Source organism: Nelumbo nucifera, chromosome 2 (assembly GCF_055504915.1).
Source record: "Nelumbo nucifera cultivar China Antique chromosome 2, China Antique-T2T, whole genome shotgun sequence".
Lineage (NCBI taxonomy): Eukaryota > Viridiplantae > Streptophyta > Magnoliopsida > Proteales > Nelumbonaceae > Nelumbo > Nelumbo nucifera.
Window position 1 is genome coordinate 104,184,788 of NC_142650.1, and position 19,974 is coordinate 104,204,761.

Sequence of the window (19,974 nt, forward strand, 5' to 3'; positions counted from 1 at the left end):
TCTTTTTTTCTTTGATTTTTCTTTACTATTTTTATATTTTTTAGTTTTAATTTATTATAACAATTACTAACATAATTAACAAACGGGGAAGTAGATTAAATGGTAGAGCGCTTGTTTTGCACGGGAGAGGTCTGGGTTTCAGTACACCCCATCTCCAAATAATTTTTATCCTCACAAATGAACAATATATTTTAGGGTGATTTGATATTTTCAGGAATTTCTTATTTTCTTTCATTTTTTTTTATTATTTTGTATTTTTCAAATTTGAATTTATTACAACAATTACTATCTTAATTAACAAATGGGGATGTAGCTCAAATGGTAGAGCGCTTGCTTAGCTTGCGAGAAGTACGAGGTTCAATACCCCACCTCTCTAAATTATTCTTACCTCACAACTCAGCAATATAATGTAGGGTGTTTTATTAATTTTTCATAAATTTCTTATTTTCTTTCATGTTTATTTATTATTTTTAATTTTTTAATTTTATTGTAAGGCAACAATTACTATCTTGACTAACAAATGGGTATGTAGCACAAACGGTAGAGTGCCCTCTTTGCATGTTAACGGTACGAGGTTCAATACCCCGCATTTCCAAATTATTTTTATCCTCACTACTCATCAATATATTTGAGGGTGTTTTGATCTTTTCAGTAATTTTTATTTTCTTTCATACGTATTTACTATTTTTAACTTATTATAACAATTACTCTCATTATTTACAAATGGGGATGTAGCTCAAACGGTAGAATGCTCGCTATCCATGCGAGAGGTACAGCAACCGACACCCCCCATCTCCAAATTATTTTTATCTTCACAATTCACCAATATATGTTAAGGTGTTTTGATATTTTCTAGAATTTCTTATTTTCTTTAATATTTATTTATTATTTTTAATTTTTAATTTTAATTTATTACAACAATTACTATCATAATTAACAAAGGGAGACGTATGTCCAACGGTAGAGCGCTTGCTTTGCATGCAAGAGGTACGGGGATGGATAAACCGCATCTCCAAATTTTTTTTATCATCACAACTGACCAATATATTTAAGGGTGTTTTGATCATTTCAGAAAATTCTAATTTTCCTTCATTTTTTTTATTAATTTAAATTCTTTTCGGTTTAATTTATTATAACGATTACTATCATAATTAACAAATGGGGATGTTGCTCAAACGGTAGAGCACTTGCTTTGCATGCAAGTGGTATGGGGATCGTTACACCGCATTTCCAAATTATTTTTATCCTCACAACTCACCAATATATTTTAGAGTGTTTAGATGTTTTTAAGAATTTCTAATTTTCTTTCATATTTATTTATTATTTTTAATTTGTAAGATTATTTTATTTCAACAATTGCTATCTTAATTAACAAATGGGTATGTAGCTCAAACGGTAGAGTGCTCGCTCAGCATGCGAGAGGTACGGGGTTCGATACCCCGCATCTCCAACTTATTTTTATCCTCACAACTCACTTATATATTTTAGGGTGTTTTGATATTTTCTGGAATTTTTTATTTTCTTTCATTTGTATTTATTATTTTTAATGTCTTACAACATTTACTATTATAATAATCAAATGGGGATGTAGTTCAAATGGTAGAGCGCTCGCTTTGCAGGCGAGAGGTACGGGGTTCGATACCCCGCATCTCCAAATTACTTTTATCCACATAAGCCATCAATATATTTTAGGGTATTTTGATATTTTTTCAAGAATTTCTTGTTTTCTTCCATATTTATTTATTATTTTTAATTTACTACAACAATTTCCATCACAATTAACAAATGGGCATTTTGCTCAAATGCTAGAATGCCCGCTCTGCATGCAAGAGGTACGGTGATCGATACCCCGTATCTCCAAATTATTTTTATCTTCACAACTTACCAATATTTTTGAAGGTGTTTTGATCTTTTCAGGATATTCTTATTTTCTTTCATATACATTTATTATTTTAAATTTTTGTCGGCTTAATTTTATTACAACAATTACCCTCATAATTAACAAATGGGGACGTAAGTGAAATGGTAGAGTGCTTGCTTTGCTTGCAAGAGGTACGGGGATCGATACACCGCATTTCCAAATTCTTTCTATCCTCACAACTCACCCATATATTTTTGGGTGTTTTGGTCTTTTTAGGAATTTCCTATTTTCTTTCATTTTTATTTTTTATTTTTTATTTTTTTAGGTTTAATTTATTACAACGATTACTATCATAGTTTAGAAATAGGGATGTATCTCAAATGGTAGAGTTCTCGCTTTGCATGTTAGAGGTACGTGGTTCGATACATGTATTTCCAAATCATTTTTGTCCTCACAACTCGCCAATATATTTTATGGTGTTTTGCTCTTTTCAGGAATTTCTCATTTTCTTACTTATTCATTTATTATTTTTAATTTCTAATTTTAATTTATCACAAAAATTATGATCATAATTAACGATTGGGGACGTAGCTCAAAAAGTAGAGCTCTAGCTTTGCATGCAAGAGGTTCGAGGTTCGTTACCCCGCATCAGAAAATTATTTTTATACTCTCAACTGACCAATATATTTTAGGGTGTTTTGATCTTTTGAGGAATTACCTATTTGCTTTCATTTTTATTTATTAATTTTAATTTATTACAAATATCTCTATCATAATTAACGAATGGGGACGTAGCTCATATAGTAGACTGCTCGCTTTGCATGCGAGAGTTTCGATCTTCGATACCCCGCATCTCAAAGTTTTTTTTATCCTCCCAACTCTCCAATATATTTAAGTGTGTTTTGATCTTTTTAAGAAATTCTTATTTTCTTTGATTTTTCTTTATTATTTTTATATCTTTTAGTTTTAATTTATTATAACAATTACTAACATAATTAACAAATGGGGAAGTAGATTAAATGGTAGAGCGCTTGTTTTGCACGGGAGAGGTCTGGGTTTCAGTACACCCCATCTCCAAATAATTTTTATCCTCACAAATGAACAATATATTTTAGGGTGATTTGATATTTTCAGGAATTTCTTATTTTCTTTCATTTTTTTTTATTATTTTGTATTTATCAAATTTGAATTTATTACAACAATTACTATCTTAATTAACAAATGGGGATGTAGCTCAAATGGTAGAGCGCTTGCTTAGCTTGCGAGAAGTACGAGGTTCAATATCCCGCATCTCTAAATTATTCTTACCTCACAACTCAGCAATATAATGTAGGGTGTTTTAATAATTTTTCATAAATTTCTTATTTTCTTTCATATTTATTTATTATTTTTAATTTTTTAATTTTATTGTATTGCAACAATTACTATCATGACTAACAAATGGGTATGTAGCACAAACGGTAGAGTGCCCTCTTTGCGTGTTAATGGTACGAGGTTCGATACCCTGCATTTCCAAATTATTTTTATCCTCACAACTCATCAATATATTTGAGGGTGTTTTGATCTTTTCGTAATTTCTTATTTTCTTTCATACGTATTTACTATTTTTAACTTATTATAAGAATTACTCTCATTATTAACAAATGGGGATGTAGCTCAAACGGTAGAATGCTCGCTATGCATGCGAGAGGTACAGTGACCGATACCCCGCATCTCCAAATTATTTTTATCTTCACAATTCACCAATATATGTTATGGTGTTTTGATTTTTTCTGGAATTTCTTATTTTCTTTAATATTTATTTATTATTTTTATTTTTTAATTTTAATTTATAACAACAATTACTATCATAATTAACAAACGGGGGCGTAGCTCGAACGGTAGAGCGCTTGTTTTGCATGCAAGAGGTACGGGGATGGATAAACCGCATCTCCAAATTTTTTTTATCATCACAACTGACCAATATATTTATGGGTGTTTTGATCATTTCAGGAAATTCTAATTTTCTTTCATTTTTATTTATTAATTTAAATTCTTTTCGGTTTAATTTATTATAATAATTATTATCATAATTAACAAATGGGGATGTTGCTCAAACGGTAGAGCACTTGCTTTGCATGCAACAGGTACAGGGATCGTTACACCGCATTTCCAAATTATTTTTATCCTCACAACTCACCATTATATTTTAGAGTGTTTAGATCTTTTTTGGAATTTCTAATTTTCTTTCATTTTTATTTATTATTTTTAATATTTAAGATTAATTTATTACAACAATTGCTATCTTAATTAACAAATGGGGATGTAGCTCAAACGGTAGAGTGCTCGTTTAGCATGCGAGAGGTACGGGGTTCGATACCCCGCATCTCCAACTTATTTTTATCCTCACAACTCACTAATATATTTTAGGGAGTTTTGATATTTTCTGGAATTTTTTATTTTCTTTCATTTTTATTTGTTATTTTTAATGTCTTACAACATTTACTATTATAATAATCAAATGGGGATGTAGCTCAAATGGTAGAGCGCTTCCTTTTGCATGCGAGATGTACGGGGTTCGATACCCCGCATCTCCAAATTACTTTTATCCTCACAAGCCATCAATATATTTTAGGGTATTTTGATGTTTTTTCAAGAATTTCTTATTTTCTTCCATATTTATTTATTATTTTTAATTTTCTACAACAATTTCCATCACAATTAACAAATGGGCATTTTAATCATATGGTAGAATGCCCGCTCTGCATGCAAGAGGTACGGGGATCGATACCTCGTATCTCCAAATTATTTTTATCTTCACAATTCACCAATATTTTTTAAGGTGTTTTGATCTTTTCAGGAATTTCTTATTTTCTTTCAAACACATTTATTATTTTAAATTTTTGTCGGTTTAATATATTACAACAATTACCATCATAATTAACAAATGGGGACGTAACTGAATTGGTAGAGTGCTTGCTTTGCTTGCAAGAGGTACGGGGATCGATACACCGCATTTCCAAATTATTTTAATCCTCACAACTCACCAATATATTTTAGGGTGTTTTGGTCTTTTCAGGAATTTCCTATTTTGTTTCATTTTTATTTTTATTTTTATTTTTTTTAGGTTTAATTTATTATAACGATTACTATCATAGTTAAGAAATGGGGATGTATCTCAAATTGTAGAGTTCCCGCTTTGCATGTTAGAGGTACGTGGTTCGATACATGCATTTCCAAATCATTTTTGTCCTCACAACTCGCCAATATATTTTATGGTGTTTTGCTCTTTTCAGGAATTTCTTATTTTCTTACTTATTCATTTATTATTTTTAATTTCTAATTTTAATTTTTTACAAAAATTACGATCATAATTAACGATTGGGGACGTAGCTAAAATAGTAGAGCTCTAGCTTTGCATGCAAGAGGTTCGAGGTTCGTTACCCCGCATCTGAAAATTATTTTTATACTCTCAACTGACCAATATATTTTAAGGTGTTTTGATCTTTTGAGGAATTTCTTATTTGCTTTCATTTTTATTTATTATTTTTAATTTATTAAAAATATCTCAATCATAATTATTGAATGGGGACGTTGATCATATAGTAGACCGCCTTCTTTGCATGCGAGAGTTTCGATCTTCGATACCCCGCATCTCAAAGTTTTTTTTATCCTCCCAACTCACCAATATATTTAAGAGTGTTTTGATCTTTTTAAGAATTTCTTTTTTTCTTTGATTTTTCTTTACTATTTTTATATTTTTTAGTTTTAATTTATTATAACAATTACTAACATAATTTACAAATGGGGAAGTAGATTAAATGGTAGAGCGCTTGTTTTGCACGGGAGAGGTCTGGGTTTCAGTACACCGCGTCTCCAAATAATTTTTATCCTCACAAATGAACAATATATTTTAGGGTGATTTGATATTTTCAGGAATTTCTTATTTTCTTTCATTTTTATTTATTATTTTGTATTTATCAAATTTGAATTTATTACAACAATTACTATCTTAATTAACAAATGAGGATGTAGCTCAAATGGTAGAGCGCTTACTTAGCTTGCGAGAAGTACGAGGTTCAATACCCCACCTCTCTAAATTATTCTTACCTCACAACTCAGCAATATAATGTAGGGTGTTTTATTAATTTTTCATAAATTTCTTATTTTCTTTCATGTTTATTTATTATTTTTAATTTTTTAATTTTATTGTAAGGCAACAATTACTATCTTGACTAACAAATGGGTATGTAGCACAAACGGTAGAGTGCCCTCTTTGCATGTTAACGGTACGAGGTTCAATACCCCGCATTTCCAAATTATTTTTATCCTCACTACTCATCAATATATTTGAGGGTGATTTGATCTTTTCAGTAATTTTTATTTTCTTTCATACGTATTTACTATTTTTAACTTATTATAACAATTACTCTCATTATTTACAAATGGGGATGTAGCTCAAACGGTAGAATGCTCGCTATCCATGCGAGAGGTACAGCAACCAACACCCCCCATCTCCAAATTATTTTTATCTTCACAATTCACCAATATATGTTAAGATGTTTTGATATTTTCTAAAATTTCTGATTTTCTTTAATATTTATTTATTATTTTTAATTTTTAATTTTAATTTATTACAACAATTACTATCATAATTAACAAAGGGAGACGTATCTCCAACGGTAGAGCGCTTGCTTTGCATGCAAGAGGTACGGGGATGGATAAACCGCATCTCCAAATTTTTTTTATCATCACAACTGACCAATATATTTAAGGGTGTTTTGATCATTTCAGAAAATTCTAATTTTCCTTCATTTTTTTTATTAATTTAAATTCTTTTCGGTTTAATTTATTATAACGATTACTATCATAATTAACAAATGGGGATGTTGCTCAAACGGTAGAGCACTTGCTTTGCATGCAAGAGGTACGGGGATCGTTACACCGCATTTCCAAATTATTTTTATCCTCACAACACACCAATATATTTTAGAGTGTTTAGATGTTTTTAGGAATTTCTAATTTTCTTTCATATTTATTTATTATTTTTAATTTGTAAGATTATTTTATTTCAACAATTGCTATCTTAATTAACAAATGGGTATGTAGCTCAAACGGTAGAGTGCTCGCTCAGCATGTGAGAGGTACGGGGTTCGATACCCCGCATCTCCAACTTATTTTTATCCTCACAACTCACTTATATATTTTAGGGTGTTTTGATATTTTCTGGAATTTTTTATTTTCTTTCATTTGTTTTTATTATTTTTAATGTCTTACATCATTTACTATTATAATAATCAAATGGGGATGTAGCTCAAATGGTAGAGCGCTCGCTTTGCACGCGAGAGGTACGGGGTTCGATACCCCACATCTCCAAATTACTTTTCTCCACATAAGCCATCAATATATTTTAGGGTATTTTGATATTTTTTCAAGAATTTCTTATTTTCTTCCATATTTATTTATTATTTTTAATTTACTGCAACAATTTCCATCACAATTAACAAATGGGCATTTTGCTCAAATGCTAGAATGCCCGCTCTGCATGCAAGAGGTACGGCGATCGATACCCCGTATCTCCAAATTATTTTTATCTTCACAACTTACCAATATTTTTTAAGGTGTTTTGATCTTTTCAGGATATTCTTATTTTCTTTCATATACATTTATTATTTTAAATTTTTGTCGGCTTAATTTTGTTACAACAATTACCCTCATAATTAACAAATGGGGACGTAAGTGAAATGGTAGAGTGCTTGCTTTGCTTGCAAGAGGTACGGGGATCGATACACCGCATTTCCAAATTCTTTTTATCCTCACAACTCACCAATATATTTTTGGGTGTTTTGGTCTTTTCAGGAATTTCCTATTTTCTTTCATTTTTATTTTTATTTTTTTTATTTTTTTAGGTTTAATTTATTACAACGATTACTATCATAGTTTAGAAGTAGGGATGTATCTCAAATGGTAGAGTTCTCGCTTTGCATGTTAGAGGTACGTGGTTCGATACATCTATTTCCAAATCATTTTTGTCCTCACAACTCGCCAATATATTTTATGGTGTTTTGCTCTTTTCAGGAATTTCTTATTTTCTTACTTATTCATTTATTATTTTTAATTTCTAACTTTAATTTATTACAAAAAGTATGATCATAATTAACGATTGGGGACGTAGCTCAAATAGTAGAGCTCTAGCTTTGCATGCAAGAGGTTCGAGGTTCGTTACCTCGCATCTGAAATTTATTTTTATACTCTCAACTGACCAATATATTTTAGGGTGTTTTGATCTTTTGAGGAATTTCCTATTTGCTTTCATTTTTATTTATTAATTTTAATTTTAATTTTAATTTATTACAAATATCACTATCATAATTAACGAATGGGGACGTAGCTCATATAGTAGACCGCTCGCTTTGCATGCGAGAGTTTCGATCTTCGATACCCCGCATCTCAAAGTTTTTTTTATCCTCCCAACTCACCAATAAATTTAAGAGTGTTTTGATCTTTTTAAGAATTTCTTATTTTCTTTGATTTTTCTTTATTATTTTTATATTTTTTAGTTTTAATTTATTATAACAATTACTATCATAATTAACAAATGGGGAAGTAGATTAAATGGTAGAGCGCTTGTTTTGCATGCGAGAGGTCTGGGTTTCAGTACACCGCATCTCCAAATTATTTTTATCCTCACAAATGAACAATATATTTTAGGGTGATTTGATCTTTTCAGGAATTTTTTATTTTCTTTCATTTTTATTTATTATTTTGTATTTATCAAATTTGAATTTATTACAACAAATACTATCTTAATTAACAAATGGGGATGTAGCTCAAATGGTAGAGCGCTTGCTTAGCTTGCGAGAAGTACGAGGTTCAATACCCCGCATCTCTAAATTATTCTTAACTCACAACTCAGCAATATAATGTAGGGTGTTTTAATAATTTTTCATAAATTTCTTATTTTCTTTCATGTTTATTTATTATTTTTAATTTTTTAATTTTATTGTATTGCAACAATTACTATCATGACTAACAAATGGGTATGTAGCACAAACGGTAGAGTGCCCTCTTTGCATGTTAACGGTACGAGGTTCAATACCCCGCATTTCCAAATTATTTTTATCCTCACTACTCATCAATATATTTGAGGGTGATTTGATCTTTTCAGTAATTTTTATTTTCTTTCATACGTATTTACTATTTTTAACTTATTATAACAATTACTCTCATTATTTACAAATGGGGATGTAGCTCAAACGGTAGAATGCTCGCTATCCATGCGAGAGGTACAGCAACCAACACCCCCCATCTCCAAATTATTTTTATCTTCACAATTCACCAATATATGTTAAGATGTTTTGATATTTTCTAAAATTTCTGATTTTCTTTAATATTTATTTATTATTTTTAATTTTTAATTTTAATTTATTACAACAATTACTATCATAATTAACAAAGGGAGACGTATCTCCAACGGTAGAGCGCTTGCTTTGCATGCAAGAGGTACGGGGATGGATAAACCGCATCTCCAAATTTTTTTTATCATCACAACTGACCAATATATTTAAGGGTGTTTTGATCATTTCAGGAAATTCTAATTTTCTTTCATTTTTATTTATTATTTTAATTTTTTCTGGTTTAATTTATTATAACGGTTACTATCATAATTAACAAATGGGGATGTTGCTCAAACGGTAGAGCACTTGCTTTGCATGCAACAGGTACGGGGATCGTTACACCGCATTTCCAAATTATTTTTATCCTCACAACTCACCAATATATTTTAGAGTGTTTAGATCTTTTTTAGGAATTTCTAATTATCTTTCATATTTATTTATTATTTTTAAATTTTAAGATTAATTTATTACAACAATTGCTATCTTAATTAACAAATGGGGATGTTGCTCAAATGGTAGAGTGCTCACTTAGCATGCGAGAGGTACGGGGTTCGAGACCCCGCATCTCCAACTTATTTTTATCCTCACAACTCACTAATATATTTTAGGGTGTTTTGATATTTTCTGGAATTTTTTATTTTCTTTCATTTTTATTTATTATTTTTAATGTCTTACAACATTTACTATTATAATAATCAAATGGGGATGTAGCTCAAATGGTAGAGCGCTCGCTTTGCATGCGAGAGGTACGGGGTTCGATACCCCGCATCTCCAAATTACTTTTACCCTGATAAGCCATCAATATATTTTAGGGTATTTTGATATTTTTTCAAGAATTTCTTATTTTCTTCCATATTTATTTATTATTTTTAATTTACTACAACAATTTCCATCACAATAAAGAAATGGGCATTTTGCTCAAATGGTAGAATGCCCGCTCTGCATGCAAGGGGTACGGGGATCGATACCCCGTATCTCCAAATTATTTTTATCTTCACAACTCACCAATATTTTTTAAGGTGTTTTGATCTTTTCAGGAATTTCTTATTTTCTTACATAAACATTTATTATTTTCTTACATACACATTTATTATTTTAAATTTTTGTCGGTTTAATATATTACAACAATTACCATCATAATTAACAAATGGGGACATAACTGAATTGGTAGAGTGCTTGCTTTGCTTGCAAGAGGTACAGGGATCGATACACCGCATTTCGAAATTATTTTTATCCTCACAACTCACCAATATATTATAGGGTGTTTTGGTCTTTTCAGGAATTTCCAATTTTGTTTCATTTTTATTTTTTATTTTTAATTTTTTTAGGTTTAATTTATTATAACGATTACTATCATAGTTAAGAAATGGGGATGTATCTCAAATGGTAGAGTTCCTACTTTGCATGTTAGAGGTACGTGGTTCGATACATGCATTTCCAAATCTTTTTTGTCCTCACAACTCGCCAATATAGTTTATGGTGTTTTGCTCTTTTCAGGAATTTCATATTTTCTTACTTATTGATTTATTATTTTTAATTTCTAATTTTAATTTATTACAAAAATTACGATCATAATTAACGATTGGGGACGTAGCTCAAATAGTAGAGCTCTAGCTTTGCATGCAAGAGGTTCGAGGTTCGTTACCCCGGATCTGAAAATTATTTTTATACTCTCAACTGACCAATATATTTTAGGGTGTTTTGATCTTTTGAGGAATTTCTTATTTGCTTTCATTTTTATTTATTAATTTTAATTTTAATTTTAATTTATTACAAATATCTCTATCATAATTAACGAATGGGGACGTAGCTCATATAGTAGACCGCCCGCTTTGCATGCGAGAGTTTCGATCTTCGATACCCCGCATCTCAAAGTTTTTAATATCCTCCCAACTCACCAATATATTTAAGAGTGTTTTGATCTTTTTAAGAATTTCTTTTTTTCTTTGATTTTTCTTTATTAATTTTATATTTTTTAGTTTTAATTTATTATAACAATTACTATCATAATTAACTAATGGGGATGTAGATTAAATGGTAGAGCACTTGTTTTGCATGGGAGAGGTCTGGTTTTGTGTACCCCATCTCCAAATTATTTTTATCCTCACAAATGAACAATATTTTTTAGGGTGATTTGATATTTTCAGGAATTTCTTATTTTCTTTCATTTTTATTTATTATTTTGTATTTATCAAATTTTAATTTCTTACAACAATTACTATCTTAATTAAAAAATGGGGATGTAGTTCAAATGGTAGAGTGCTTGCTTATTTTGCGAGAAGTACGAGGTTCAATACCCCGCATCTCTAAATTATTCTTACCTCACAACTCAGCAATATAATGTAGGGTGTTTTAATAATTTTTCATAAATTTCTTATTATCTTTCATGTTTATTTATTATTTTTAATTTTTTAATTTTATTGTGTTGCAACAATTACTATCTTGACTAACAAATGGGTATGTAGCACAAACGGTAGAGTGCCCTCTTTGCGTGTTAACGGTACGAGGTTCGATACCCCGCATTTCCAAATTATTTTTATCCTCATAACTCTTCAATATATTTGAGGGTGTTTTGATCTTTTCAGTAATTTTAATTTTCTTTCATACGTATTTACTATTTTTAACTTATTATAACAATTACTCTCATTATTAACAAATGGGGATGTAGCTGAAACGGTAGAATGCTCGCTATGCATGCGAGAGGTACAGCAACCGACACCCCGCATCTCCAAATTATTTTAATCTTCACAATTCACCAATATATGTTAAGGTGTTTTGATATTTTCTAGAATTTCTAATTTTCTTTAATATTTATTTATTATTTTTAATTTTTAATTTTAATTTATTACAACAATTAACAAATGGGCATTTTGCTCAAATGCTAGAATGCCCGCTCTGCATGCAAGAGGTACGGCGATCGATACCCCGTATCTCCAAATTATTTTTATCTTCACAACTTACCAATATTTTTTAAGGTGTTTTGATCTTTTCAGGATATTCTTATTTTCTTTCATATACATTTATTATTTTAAATTTTTGTCGGCTTAATTTTGTTACAACAATTACCCTCATAATTAACAAATGGGGACGTAAGTGAAATGGTAGAGTGCTTGCTTTGCTTGCAAGAGGTACGGGGATCGATACACCGCATTTCCAAATTCTTTTTATCCTCACAACTCACCAATATATTTTTGGGTGTTATGGTCTTTTCAGGAATTTCCTATTTTCTTTCATTTTTATTTTTATTTTTTTATTTTTTTAGGTTTAATTTATTACAACGATTACTATCATAGTTTAGAAATAGGGATGTATCTCAAATGGTAGAGTTCTCGCTTTGCATGTTAGAGGTACGTGGTTCGATACATCTATTTCCAAATCATTTTTGTCCTCACAACTCGCCAATATATTTTATGGTGTTTTGCTCTTTTCAGGAATTTCTTATTTTCTTACTTATTCATTTATTATTTTTAATTTCTAACTTTAATTTATTACAAAAAGTATGATCATAATTAACGATTGGGGACGTAGCTCAAATAGTAGAGCTCTAGCTTTGCATGCAAGAGGTTCGAGGTTCGTTACCCCGCATCTGAAAATTATTTTTATACTCTCAACTGACCAATATATTTTAGGGTGTTTTGATCTTTTGAGGAATTTCCTATTTGCTTTCATTTTTATTTATTAATTTTAATTTTAATTTTTATTTATTACAAATATCTCTATCATAATTAACGAATGGGGACGTAGCTCATATAGTAGACCGCTCGCTTTGCATGCGAGAGTTTCGATCTTCGATACCCCGCATCTCAAAGTTTTTTTTATCCTCCCAACTCACCAATAAATTTTAGAGTGTTTTGATCTTTTTAAGAATTTCTTATTTTCTTTGATTTTTCTTTATTATTTTTATATTTTTTAGTTTTAATTTATTATAACAATTACTATCATAATTAACAAATGGGGAAGTAGATTAAATGGTAGAGCGCTTGTTTTGCATGCGAGAGGTCTGGGTTTCAGTACACCGCATCTCCAAATTATTTTTATCCTCACAAATGAACAATATATTTTAGGGTGATTTGATCTTTTCAGGAATTTCTTATTTTCTTTCATTTTTATTTATTATTTTGTATTTATCAAATTTGAATTTATTACAACAAATACTATCTTAATTAACAAATGGGGATGTAGCTCAAATGGTAGAGCGCTTGCTTAGCTTGCGAGAAGTACGAGGTTCAATACCTCGCATCTCTAAATTATTCTTAACTCACAACTCAGCAATATAATGTAGGGTGTTTTAATAATTTTTCATAAATTTCTTATTTTCTTTCATGTTTATTTATTATTTTTAATTTTTCAATTTTATTGTATTGCAACAATTACTATCATGACTAACAAATGGGTATGTAGCACAAATGGTAGACTGTCCTCTTTGCGAGTTAATGGTACGAGGTTCGATACCCCGCATTTCCAAATTATTTTTATCTTCACAACTCATCAATATATTTGAGGGTGTTTTGATTTTTTCAGTAATTTCTTATTTTCTTTCATACGTATTTACTATTTTTAACTTATTATAACAATTACTCTCATTATTAACAAATGGGGATGTAGCTCAAACGGTAGAATGCTCACTGTGCATGCGAGAGGTATAGTGACCGATACCCCGCATCTCCAAATTATTTTTATCTTCACAATTCACCAATATATGTTAAGGTGTTTTGATTTTTTCTGTAATTTCTTATTTTCATTAATATTTATTTATTATTTTTAATTTTTAATTTTAATTTATTACAACAATTACTATCATAATTAACAAACGGGGACGTAGCTCGAACGGTAGAGCGCTTGCTTTGCATGCAAGAGGTACGGGGATGGATAAACCGCATCTCCAAATTTTTTTTATCATCACAACTGACCAATATATTTAAGGGTGTTTTGATCATTTCAGGAAATTCTAATTTTCTTTCATTTTTATTTATTATTTTAATTTTTTTTGGTTTAATTTTTTATAACGGTTACTATCATAATTAACAAATGGGGATGTTGCTCAAACGGTAGAGCACTTGCTTTGCATGCAACAGGTACGGGGATCGTTACACCGCATTTCCAAATTATTTTTATCCTCACAACTCACCAATATATTTTAGAGTGCTTAGATCTTTTTTAGGAATTTCTAATTATCTTTCATATTTATTTATTATTTTTAATTTTTAAGATTAATTTATTACAACAATTGCTATCTTAATTAACAAATGGGGATGTAGCTCAAACGGTAGAGTGCTCACTTAGCATGCGAGAGGTACGGGGTTCGAGACCCCGCATCTCCAACTTATTTTTATCCTCACAACTCACTAATATATTTTAGGGTGTTTTGATATTTTCTGGAATTTTTTATTTTCTTTCATTTTTATTTATTATTTTTAATGTCTTACAACATTTACTATTATAATAATCAAATGGGGATGTAGCTCAAATGGTAGAGCGCTCGCTTTGCATGCGAGAGGTACGGGGTTCGATACCCCGCATCTCCAAATTACTTTTACCCTTATAAGCCATCAATATATTTTAGGGTATTTTGATATTTTTTCAAGAATTTCTTATTTTCTTCCATATTTATTTATTATTTTTAATTTACTACAACAATTTCCATCACAATTAACAAATGGGCATTTTGCTCATATGGTAGAATGCCCGCTTTGCATGCAAGAGGTACGGGGATCGATACCCCGTGTCTCCAAATTATTTTTATCTTCACAACTCACCAATATTTTTTAAGGTGTTTTGATCTTTTCCGGAATTTCTTACTTTCTTTGAAACACATTTATTATTTTAAATTTTTGTCGGTTTAATATATTACAACAATTACCATCATAATTAACTAATGGGGATGTAACTGAATTGGTAGAGTGCTTGCTTTGCTTGCAAGAGGTACGGGGATCGATACACCGCATTTCCAAATTATTTTTATCCTCACAACTCACCAATATATTTTAGGGTGTTTTGGTCTTTTCAGGAATTTTCTATTTAATTTATTTTTATTTTCATTTTTAATTTTTTTAGGTTTAATTTATTATAATGATTACTATCATCGTTAAGAAATGGGGATGTATCTCAAATGGTAGAGTTCCCGCTTTGCATGTAAGAGGTACGTGGTTCGATACATGCATTTCCAAATCATTTTTGTCCTCACAACTCGCCAATATATTTTATGGTGTTTTGCTCTTTTCAGGAATTTCTTATTTTCTTACTTATTCTTTTATTATTTTTAATTTCTAATTTTAATTTATTACAAAAATTACGATCATAATTAACGATTGGGGACGTAGCTCAAATAGTAGAGCTCTAGCTTTGCATGCAAGAGGTTCGAGGTTCGTTACCCCGCATCTGAAAATTATTTTTATACTCTCAACTGACCAATATATTTTAGGGTGTTTTGATCTTTTGAGGAATTTCTTATTTGCTTTCATTTTTATTTATTAATTTTAATTTTAAGTTTAATTTATTACAAATATCGCTATCATAATTAACGTATGGGGACGTAGCTCATATAGTAGACCGCTCGCTTTGCATGCGAGAGTTTCGATCTTCGATACCCCGCATCTCAAAGTTTTTTTTATCCTCCCAACTCACCAATATATTTAAGAGTGTTTTGATCTTTTTAAGAATTTCTTATTTTCTTTGATTTTTCTTTATTAATTTTATATTTTTTAGTTTTAATTTATTATAACAATTACTATCATAATTGACAAATGGGGAAGTAGATTAAATGGTACAGCGCTTGTTTTGCATGCGAGAGGTCTGGGTTTCAGTACACCGCATCTCCAAATTATTTTTATCCTCACAAATGAGCAATATATTTTAGGGTGATTTGATATTTTCAGGAATTTCTTATTTTCTTTCATTTTTATTTATTATTTTGTATTTATCAAATTTGAATTTATTACAACAACTACTATCTTAATTAACAAATGGGGATGTAGCTCAAATGGTAGAGCGCTTGCTTAGCTTGCGATAAGTACGAGGTTCAATACCCCGCATCTCTAAATTATTCTTACCTCACAACCCAACAATATAACGTAGGTTGTTTTAATAATTTTTCATAAATTTCTTATTTTCTTTCATATTTTTTTATTATTTTTAATTTTTTAATTTTATTGTATTGCAACAATTACTATCATGACTAACAAATGGGTATGTAGCACAAACAGTAGAGTGCCCCCTTTGCGTGTTAATGGTACGGGGTTCGATACCCCGCATTTCCAAATTATTTTTATCCTCACAACTCATCAATATATTTGAGGGTGTTTTGATCTTTTCAGTAATTTCTTATTTTCTTTCATACGTATTTACTATTTTTAACTTATTATAACAATTACTCTCATTATTAACAAATGGGGATGTAGCTCAAACGGTAGAATGCTCGCTATGCATGCGAGTGGTACAGCAACCGATACCCCACATCTCCAAATTATTTTTATCTTCACAATTCACCAATATATGTTAAGGTGTTTTGATATTTTCTAGAATTTCTTATTTTCTTTAATATTTATTTATTATTTTTAATTTTAAATTTTAATTTATTACAACAATTACTATCATAATTAACAAACGGAGACGTAGCTCCAACGGTAGAGCGCTTGCTTTGCATGCAAGAGTTACGGGGATGGATAAACCGCATCTCGAAATTTTTTTATCATCACAACTGACCAATATATTTAAGGGTGTTTTGATCATTTCTGGAAATTCTAATTTTCTTTCATTTTTATTTATTAGTTTAAATTCTTTTCGGTTTAATTTATTATAACGATTACTATCATAATTAACAAATGGGGATGTTGCTCAAACGGTAGAGCACTTGCTTTGCATGCAAGAGGTACGGGGATCGTTACACCGCATTTCCAAATTATTTTTATCCTCACAACTCACCAATATATTTTAGAGTGTTTAGATCTTTTTTGGAATTTCTAATTTTCTTTCATATTTATTTATTATTTTTAATTTTTAAGATTAATTTATTACAACAATTGCTATCTTAATTAACAAATGGGGATGTAGCAAAAACGGTAGAGTGCTCGCTTATCATGCGAGAGGTACGGGGTTCGAAACCCCGCATCTCCAACTTATTTTTATCCTCACAACTCACTAATATATTTTAGGGTGTTTTGATATTTTCTGGAATCTTTTATTTTCTTTCATTTTTATTTAATATTTTAATGTCGTACAACATTTACTATTATAATAATCAAATGGGGATGTAGCTCAAATGGTAGAGCGCTCGCTTTGCATGCGAGAGGAATGGGGTTCGATACCCCGCATCTCCAAATTACTTTTATCCTCATAAGCCATCAATATATTTTAGGGTATTTTGATAGTTTTTCAAGTATTTCTTATTTTCTTCCATATTTATTTATTATTTTTAATTTACTACAACAATTTCCATCACAATTAAGAAATGGGCATTTTGCTCAAATGGTAGAATGCCCGCTCTGCATGCAAGGGGTACGGGGATCGATACCCCGTATCTCCAAATTATTTTTATCTTCACAACTCACCAATATTTTTTAAGGTGTTTTGATCTTTTCAGGAATTTCTTATTTTCTTACATAAACATTTATTATTTTCTTACATACACATTTATTATTTTAAATTTTTGTCGGTTTAATATATTACAACAATTACCATCATAATTAACAAATGGGGACGTAACTGAATTGGTAGAGTGCTTGCTTTGCTTGCAAGAGGTACAGGGATCGATACACCGCATTTCGAAATTATTTTTCTCCTCACAACTCACCAATATATTTTAGGGTGTTTTGGTCTTTTCAGGAATTTCCAATTTTGTTTCATTTTTATTTTTTATTTTTAATTTTTTTAGGTTTAATTTATTATAACGATTACTATCATAGTTAAGAAATGGGGATGTATCTCAAATGGTAGAGTTCCTACTTTGCATGTTAGAGGTACGTGGTTCGATACATGCATTTCCAAATCTTTTTTGTCCTCACAACTCGCCAATATAGTTTATGGTGTTTTGCTCTTTTCAGGAATTTCATATTTTCTTACTTATTGATTTATTATTTTTAATTTCTAATTTTAATTTATTACAAAAATTACGATCATAATTAACGATTGGGGACGTAGCTCAAATAGTAGAGCTCTAGTTTTGCATGCAAGAGATTCGAGGTTCGTTACCCCGCATCTGAAAATTATTTTTATACTCTCAACTGACCAATATATTTTAGGGTGTTTTGATATTTTGAGAAATTTCTTATTTGCTTTCATTTTTATTTTAATTTTAATTTATTTCAAATATCTCTATCATAATTAACTAATGGGGACGTAGCTCATATAGTAGACCGCTCGCTTTGCATGCGAGAGTTTCGATCTTCGATACCCCGCATCTCAAAGTTTTTTTTATCCTCCCAACTCACCAATATATTTAAGAGTGTTTTGATCTTTTTAAGAATTTCTTTTTTTCTTTGATTTTTCTTTACTATTTTTATATTTTTTAGTTTTAATTTATTATAACAATTACTAACATAATTAACAAATGGGGAAGTAGATTAAATGGTAGAGCGCTTGTTTTGCACGGGAGAGGTCTGGGTTTCAGTACACCGCGTCTCCAAATAATTTTTATCCTCACAAATGAACAATATATTTTAGGGTGATTTGATATTTTCAGGAATTTCTTATTTTCTTTCATTTTTATTTATTATTTTGTATTTATCAAATTTGAATTTATTACAACAATTACTATCTTAATTAACAAATGGGGATGTAGCTCAAATGGTAGAGCGCTTACTTAGCTTGCGAGAAGTACGAGGTTCAATACCCCACCTCTCTAAATTATTCTTACCTCACAACTCAGCAATATAATGTAGGGTGTTTTATTAATTTTTCATAAATTTCTTATTTTCTTTCATATTTAATTATTATTTTTAATTTTTTAATTTTATTGTATTGCAACAATTACTATCATGACTAACAAATGGGTATGTAGCACAAACGGTAGAGTGCCCTCTTTGCGTGTTACTGGTACGAGGTACGATACCCCGCATCTCCAAATTACTTTTATCCTCATAAGCCATCAATATATTTTAGGGTATTTTGATCTTTTTTCAAGAATTTCTTATTTTCTTCGATATTTATTTATTATTTTTAATTTACTACAACAATTTCCATCACAATTAACAAATGGAGATTTTGCTCAAATGGTAAAATGCCCGCTCTGCATGCAAGAGGTACGGGGATCGATACCCCGTATCTCCAAATTATTTTTATCTTCACAACTCACCAATAATTTTTAAGGTGTTTTGATCTTTTCAGGAATTTCTTATTTTCTTTCATACACATTTATTATTTTAAATTTTTGTCGGTTTAATTTATTACAACAATTACCATCATAATTATCAAATGGGGACGTAACTGAAATGGTAGGGTGCTTGCTTTGCTTGCAAGAGGTACGGGGATCTTGCAAGAGGTACGGGGATCGATACACCGCATTTCCTATTTTCTTTCATTTTTATTTTTTATTTTTAATTTTTTTAGGTTTAATTTCTTATAACGATTACTATCATAGTTAAGAAATGGGGATGTATCTCAAATGCTAGAGTTCTCGCTTTGCATGTTAGAGGTACATTGTTCGATACATGCATTTCCAAATCATTTTTGTCCTCACAACTCGCCAATATATTTTATGGTGTTTTGCTCCTTTCAAGAATTTCATTTTTTCTTACTTATTCA

The 19,974-nt window shown here is 30.0% G+C and overlaps 4 non-coding genes across 4 annotated transcripts; all 4 read left to right on the forward strand.

The window, feature by feature from the left end:
* Positions 1–4,159: 4,159 nt before the first annotated feature.
* On the forward strand, positions 4,160–4,232 carry TRNAA-AGC (transfer RNA alanine (anticodon AGC)). The gene has a single exon. It is a non-coding gene; the product is annotated as a tRNA-Ala (tRNA).
* Positions 4,233–9,938: 5,706 nt separating this feature from the next.
* Positions 9,939–10,011, forward strand: TRNAA-UGC (transfer RNA alanine (anticodon UGC)). Its single transcript has one exon. It is a non-coding gene; the product is annotated as a tRNA-Ala (tRNA).
* Positions 10,012–14,689: 4,678 nt separating this feature from the next.
* On the forward strand, positions 14,690–14,762 carry TRNAA-UGC (transfer RNA alanine (anticodon UGC)). The gene has a single exon. It is a non-coding gene; the product is annotated as a tRNA-Ala (tRNA).
* Positions 14,763–17,479: 2,717 nt separating this feature from the next.
* TRNAA-UGC (transfer RNA alanine (anticodon UGC)) lies at positions 17,480–17,552 on the forward strand. The gene has a single exon. It is a non-coding gene; the product is annotated as a tRNA-Ala (tRNA).
* The last annotated feature ends 2,422 nt before the right edge of the window (positions 17,553–19,974 follow it).